Here is a 7,334-nt window from a genome sequence, read left to right on the forward strand (position 1 = left end):
AGGGACCCCGCTCACGGCGAACTGCATTTGTACGGCAGCTTATGCTTTGCAACGCATCCTTATTTGTATTATTTAATTAATAATCCATTCAATTAGCAGACCCTTTTTGAGCACCTATTGTATGCCAGACGTGAGCACACAGTGCTGAAGACCAAGAAGGCCTGTGATCTCACGGAGCATCTGCGGGCTGAGCCCTGTGGGCTGCTGCTTCTTGCTGTGCTTCCCAAACACCAGGGGCTTGGATGTGCCCACTCTTCTTCCTTTGGCTGGTGTGCCTCAGTTTGCACTCCAGGGACTCACTCCTCTGCAGTCCTTGGCTTGAATGGCTCCTCAGAATGCATGCAACTGAGGGGTAGGTGGTCCACGGCCTTCTCTGAAATCAGGAGATGGCAATAAAGGGCAGGCACAGGAGTTTAGATAACCCCCAGGCTCCATTCCGGAAAATTAGCTAACTTTTCCATGTGCTGAGTTCAGAGCATTCTGAGGAAATACTTGTTCTTTTTTTTTAAAAAAATATGGAACGCTTCACAGATTTGTGTGTCATCCTTGTGCAGGGGCCATGCTAATCTTCTCTGTATCGTTCCAATTTTAGTATATGTGCTGCCGAAGCGAGCACTATTTGTTCGTTTTTAAAGTTTATTCTTTCATTCCGCAAACTATTATTAAGTCCCTACATGTGCCGTGTCATTCTCTTATACCATTTCATTTTATCTTCCCAGAAACCCAACCACGTATAGGGCTCATTATCTCTGTCTCACAGTTGGGCACCTGAAGCACAGAGAGGTTAAGTCACTTGCCCGAGAATGCACTGCTGGGACGTGGCAGAGCAGGAGTTTCATCCCAGGAATGTCTTTCTCCTGAGCCAGGGCTCTTTCTGTGACCCCAGGTTGCTTCCTTTGGAATTCCGGTCCCAAGAGTCATGAGTGATGGGGTGCTCAAGGAAGGAGCATGGAATTCTGTCTGGGTTGGGGAATTGAAGTTGACATCTGACTTGAGTTTCAAAGAGCAATGATGAGTTGTCCAGGAACGAAAGGAGCAGGGAAGGGCATTTCAGGCCGAGAGATCAGCATGTGCAAAACAGAGTTCAAAAAAACATGCTGTGTCCACAGCTGTGCAGTATGGCTTGCATGTCAGCTGCATGAGGTATATGTACGTGCGGGGAGTGGGGCACGATTCGGGAACGGTGGGTTGGGGCTAGATTGTGAGGGTAGAGATGGGCACATCCAACTCATAAATAGACCTCGCTTGACGCTGGCAGTGGCTTAAAAAAATTAGTTGCCGTTAAATTTTAAGTGTGTGTGGGAGAAGGCAGGGGGAGATTTCACATAAGAAAAACAGATGTGCAGCTTTCTTCAGAGGATCTGGCAACCCTGGACTTGCGTTTCTGCTGTTCCTTGTGGAGCGTGGTCACCACAGCCCTCATCCAACTGATGACACATTCACGCACCTGCCCAGTGCATGAGACCTTGAACTCACCCACTAAAGAAGTTTAAGCATCATTTCTTTAGGTAGCTGAAAGGTTTCAAGCAGGAGAGTGATTATCTTCAAAAAGCTCCTGCTGGCTGTGAGGGGGCTGGGAGGCAGGGTGAGGCAAGGAGACCCCCCCAAAATGACTATCCTTGTCATTTTTAGGAGCATTTGCTCAGCATTGCTGGATGCCTTATTCACTCCTTGTATCAACCCTGCAAGGCCAGGTTAGCAGATGAGGAGATAGAAGCTCCAAAAGCAGATGCCATGAAAGAAAGAATGGAGAGATTGGGCCACATAAAAATGTAAAACTTTTGTATGACCAAGGAAACTATTTACAAGGTTCAAAGACAAGCCACAGACCAGGAGGAAAAGTCTTTAAAACATACACGCCTGATAAAGGGTAGTATCCAGAGTGCAAGGAGGTCTGCAAATCAATAAGAAAAGATAAGCAGTCTAGGAGGATGTAATGGATGCAAGCAGGAAGTTACTAGATGAAGAAACACAAATGGCCAGAAAGTGAATGAAAGGATGGTCAACCTCACCATCTCAGGGGATGATTCTGTTAGCATTAGGAAAATGCTCATAGAAACCACAGCACAATATCAATTTTGAGGGGAAATGAAAAAATGAGTAGTGTCTACTGTTGGTGAGACCATGGGGGAGCGGAGACTGCAACAAGCGGGTAGGGTCATTTTGGAGGCCAGTTTGACAGTTACCTGTCAATATGGGAAGTGCTCACATCCTTTGAGCCAGCCATCCCTTTTCTAAGTATTCTCGAGACAAATCTAACATAGATGCATAAAGCAAAGTGGATAAGGATGTTCATTGCAGTGTTAATGAAGAAAACCAAAGGGCATAAACCAGCCGTCCATCAACAGGGGACTGGCGTGAGAACTCAAGGGTCACATGGTTCAGATAAGAAAAAAAACCACAAAACCTCAAAACATCAGCGAAGGGTCATTCCCCAGCGTCTGTCTTCTGTTTGCCAAGTCCCCGCCTCTCTCACAGGAGGTAAACACCATCATCTGTTTCTACCGTATCCCTCTAGAAGTTTCTTCTATGCATAATAAGCAACTATACATTCCTATTCTTCCCCTTGTTTTACACAAGTGGTGGCCTGCTACCATGCATTTCTGCACTTTGCTCTTTTATTAGGAGATATATTGGACACAAAGAAGAGTGACTCAAATATTGGTACTTTTAAAAGTTCAACATAAAGCTGATACATCGGACTGGGGATGGGAAATAGATCACTCCCAGCCCTGAGGCCACGCGGCTTTCCAAAATGGCTGTTCTGACTTATACTCCCTTAGGGAATTTGTGTGATTTTACAAAAAAGATAAAGATTTGAGGTGGTTTTACTTGTTCAGGGTCCCCCAAGCTAGATAGGTAGTGGCTTTGGTTTGGCCTCAGGCCTGTCTGTGCAGCAGGGTGGAGGCTGAAGCCCCAAGCAGAGGGAAGCAGGCAGCGGAATAGGCCAGACATGGCAGAGGACCATGCTGGGGACCTGGCCGACCTGGGGATACTCAGGGTTTCCTGACTGGGATTCCTCAGGGCCTGGGGGGTTACGCTGGTATCTTTCACTGAGCTGGGGGATGTGCAGGAATGCGTTTTAGGGCGCTGAGTGAGAGGGGCCTGCCGAGAGATCCCAGTCCTGGAGGCATCTGGCTGCGTAGCCCTGGGAGCTGGCAGCCCCGTTGGGGAGCCCCATGGGGGTGCCCTTCAAACAACCATTTTTTCAACCGAATAAACAAATTCTTCACCTCTCCCCTCCAGCAAGGGTAATTTATCCTAGGGTGAAAAATGAATTCTCCCAGGAGGGTCTGCTGCTAGAGGCCCTGGAGCCATGAATTTACTGTCTGCCTTCTGTCCTGACGGAACTGGGTCTCAAGATTTACGTCTGGGGTTTATGGGCAGCTGGCTCTGGGTTGGCAGGAGTCCTGGAGGGCAGCTGTATTTTATAGTGAGGCTGGGCCCTAGGAGGGTGTAAATCACTGTGGCCTCCCAGCCTCCCAAGAGAGGCCACCTCCCTCAATTGAGTGGGGAGGGGCAGGGGGAAGGGTGATGCCTGGGGACCGCAGGAAAGACCCCCCTCAGAGATTACCTGGTCCAGCTCTCTGGGGTTCTTGGTGGAGGGGTCAGATTCTGGTTTGAGTGACTTTTGGCGGTTGTTTTTTTTCTTTCAAATGTAAACCAGCCTGAACCTCTCTCCAAACTGCTCTTGACTGAGCATCAACAATTTGCTGGGACAATTTGCTGCTTGAGCCCTTGGTGACCTCTGCCCTGCAGGAGCTCACAGGTTCAGCCAGTAGACCCCATACCGGGGTGTGGCTGCCACACCCAGGACATTTCTTGAGGAGGAAGAGGGAAAAAATATTAAGAGTTTTGCTTTACGTTTATGTTTTATCACAATTTAATTTTTTCTATGTCTGTGTGTATTGTATGATGTGATACACAGGTATAGTGAAACATGGGTATTACATACATAATATGCATATTGTTACTGCAGAGGAATGTACAAACGTTTTCTGTAGATGGGAGTGCAAGATCAAAAGGGTTTGGGGACCACTCCCTGCCTACCTGATGGGAGTGTAGCAGTAGGGAGGACCCTGGCTGGGGTCTCCCTTGCTTGGAGGGCAGAAGGCACCAGCATTTACTGAGCATCTGCTAAGTGCTGGACACGGGCACACCACTTCTCTAGAGGCCTGGATCCTATGGCAACAATGGGAGGCAAAGATGGTTAACCCCATTCTACAGACCAGGAGACTGAGGCCCAGAGGGGAGAAGGCCCCACTTGGTCCCTGAGCTGGGACTGGCCTCCTGACCCTCCTGTTGACCAGTTTCCTGGTTCTTCCTTTGTCTATATTTCCAAAAAAGAAATCTTGTAAAATGTTTTTTGGGCATTCAAACTATTTAAAATAATTAAACACAGCAGTATCAATTTAAAAAAAGATATTGCAGAGCCCCCCCACCCCATGCCGCACTGGTAAGTGCACACTCCTCTGGCCTCTTGCTATCATTAAAAAAAAATAATAAGAGTATCATTTTAAATTAAGTTACTTTCTCCCTGATTAAGCATGAAATTATTGTTAAATGTAGACCATTTTGAAAAGAAGGATAAAGACCAAGAAGAAAACTAAAATCATCCTCCAACAACTCACTATCCAGGGACGCTTTGGTGCATTTCCTTCCAGTCTTTTTTCCACTGTCTATTTTTGTTTAGATCATATGAGATATACCATTTTATATTTTGCTTTTTCTTCACTTAGCTTTATAGGGTCAGCATCTCCCTGGATTATTCTAGCTGCAGAATGCCCCGTCGAGTGGCTGTACAGGGCATAGTTTATTTACCTGCTCCTCTCCCCTGCAAGTTGGATAACAAAGTTGTTTCCAGCATTTTGCTGAGGCGCAGTGAGACTCAGCTTACTTGTGGTTGTCATCAGCCTGTAAGGCAGTTCTGCTTGGGCTTTTTCCTCTGCAGATGTTATTTCTCACACTTGTCACTTTTAATGGCTACATAATCTCCTGGAGTGTTGCTATTCCTCATGTTCTAGACCATTTCTCCCTCTCTGTATCCCATGACGTCTCCCTGCTCCCTCTGAGAAGCCACCCCCTCCCCTGAGCACCTTGGATTCAGGGAACTAACCTTGGTGGGTGGGGGCAGGGAAGGGGCTGTCTTCATCTTTCAGGACCCCAGGCATTTGCTGCCTCCCTCCTGCTTGTGTCCTGTCCCCGGCACCAGACCCCACGTGGGCTGATTCCTTCCTTCCCTGCTTTCATTCATTCTTCAGTTGTTTAACCACGACCTGTTACGTGCTAGTCGCTGCTTTAAGTGCTGGGGCTACAGCAGCAAACGAGACAGTCTTTGTCCTTACGGAGCAGGGGCGCTGGGCCATGAATAGGTGAACAAATAAATAAGAGTTCACAGAAGCAAAGGAAGACAAGGAAATGGGGTTAGATGATAAAGGGTGATGAGGTGGTCAAGGAGGGCCTTCTGGAGGAGATGACATTTGTGCTGGGACCAGCCAAGGGAAGACCTGGGAGAGAAGCTCTGCAGGCAGAGGGAGGAGCAGGGAGAGGCCCTGGGGCAGGAATGTGCCTGGTGTGTTTGAGGAATGGAGGCCAGCGTGCAGGAGAGTGGAGCGGGGTGAGGCCGGAGGGCTCAGAAGGGCCCCACAGGCCGAGGGGAGGAGTCTGAATTTCTTCAGAGAGTCCTGGGAAGCCTTTGCATGGCCTGGCCCACATTATGTGCCCAGTTGAACAACTGCTGTTACTGTTGTTCCCTCCTCGTGAAGGAGTCGGAGGGCTGAGACTTGTTCAATATAGAGTGCACCAGGGTTGCCGTCTGGCCTCCTTCTGAGTCTGACCTGTTTCCTTCCTGCTGCATCTCACACCTGTTCTCTCTGACAGTGGCCCTAGGACGAGCTGGCTCTGCGCATCTGCAGCTCCGCACCCCCTAACTCCCTCGGCCCAGGAACTGGGGACCCTGTGGGCCTGTGTTTGCTCTGAACTGTCCCTCTGTGTGAACTGGGCCGATTCTGCCTCCTGGGGCTTTCAGGGTGCTGTGCTGGCACCTAGTGGGGGCTCACTTAATGTCAGCTGTGAAGATACTAAATCAAACATCTTAAAAAATTATTTTTTAGGGCTTCCCTGGTGGCGCAGTGGTTGAGAGTCCGCTTGCCGATGCAGGGGACACGGGTTTGTGCCCCGGTCTGGGAAGATCCCACGTGCCGCGGAGCGGCTGGGCCCGTGAGCCATGGCCGCTGAGCCTGCGCGTCCAGAGCCTGTGCTCCGCAACGGGAGAGGCCACAACAGTGAGAGGCCCGCGTACCGCAAAAAAAAAAAAAAAAAAAAAAAATTAAAAAAATTATTTTTTATTTAGAAATCTCTATACTGTCTGTGAGGGTATGTGTGAGCGCCCTGCAGCAGCCGTGGCCCTGCGGGCACCCTGGAGGGAGGTGGCAGGTGACCGCTTGGGGAAAATCAAAAGCAATTGCATTGGATTCTGCACTTAATTTAATGAAAAGGGCCTGCAGGCAGGCAGAGGCAGAGGCAGTGAGGCAGGGTTTGCGGGTTGCGGGCAGGAGTGACTCTGAGGAGATTTATGGCGCTTCATAAAACATTCAGATCCAGGCTGAGCTTGGATGGTGCTGGGCTCAGTGCCCTGGGCTGTCTCCGCAGCCTGGGAGGCAGTTGGTCTGAGACTCCCCATGGCTGTGATGGCTGTGTGGCCCTGGGCAAGTCACAGCCCGTCTCTGGGCTCTGGAGCACCGTCAGGCATTCTAGGTTCCCTCCTGCCCCTCTCTCCTTGGCCCCAGCCTGCTGCCTGCCTCCACCAGGCCTACGAGGCTTTCCATATCCATGAGATCCTCTTCCCCACAGCCTGTGCCCTCCCCAACCCAGTTGTTTTTCCATTTTACAGAGGAGAACACTGAGGCTCTGAGAGGTTCACTTATGTGCCCAGAGCTGTACAGCAAGTCTGGGGCAGATGTGGGGGGCTGTCTGGCCCCTTTAAGGGTGGGGAGTCAGGAGCCTCCATGGTGTGCTTGAAGGCCACTCAGGTTTTCAACGGGGGGCGATTTGCCTTTCCCCCATGTGAAGTCTGTCCTATTGTGTTTCATTTTCCCATTCAACAGAGAAGGGCCATGAGAGTTAAGGGACCAGGCTGGACCCCACAGCAACTAGCAACAGAACCAGAATATAATTGCCTCCTGGTCCAGCCTTTCTCCCCAGTACAATGCAGAAGTCTTTCAGCCTCCCGTGACTTGAGCTCAGCTCCTCCACTCATTTGCTGTGTCACCCTGGGCAAGTGACCTGACCTCTCTGAGCCTCCATGTCTTCATCTTTAAAATGAGGATTACAGT

General features: G+C 49.7%; 1 non-coding gene across 1 annotated transcript; it reads right to left on the reverse strand.

Moving 5' to 3' along the window:
• Window positions 1–509: 509 nt before the first annotated feature.
• On the reverse strand, window positions 510–616 carry LOC132498087 (U6 spliceosomal RNA). The gene has a single exon (XR_009533699.1). It is a non-coding gene; the product is annotated as a U6 spliceosomal RNA (small nuclear RNA).
• Between the last annotated feature and the right edge of the window lie 6,718 nt (window positions 617–7,334).

The sequence above is a fragment of the Mesoplodon densirostris genome, chromosome 10 (genome assembly GCF_025265405.1).
Source record: "Mesoplodon densirostris isolate mMesDen1 chromosome 10, mMesDen1 primary haplotype, whole genome shotgun sequence".
In the NCBI taxonomy this organism is placed as follows: domain Eukaryota; kingdom Metazoa; phylum Chordata; class Mammalia; order Artiodactyla; family Ziphiidae; genus Mesoplodon; species Mesoplodon densirostris.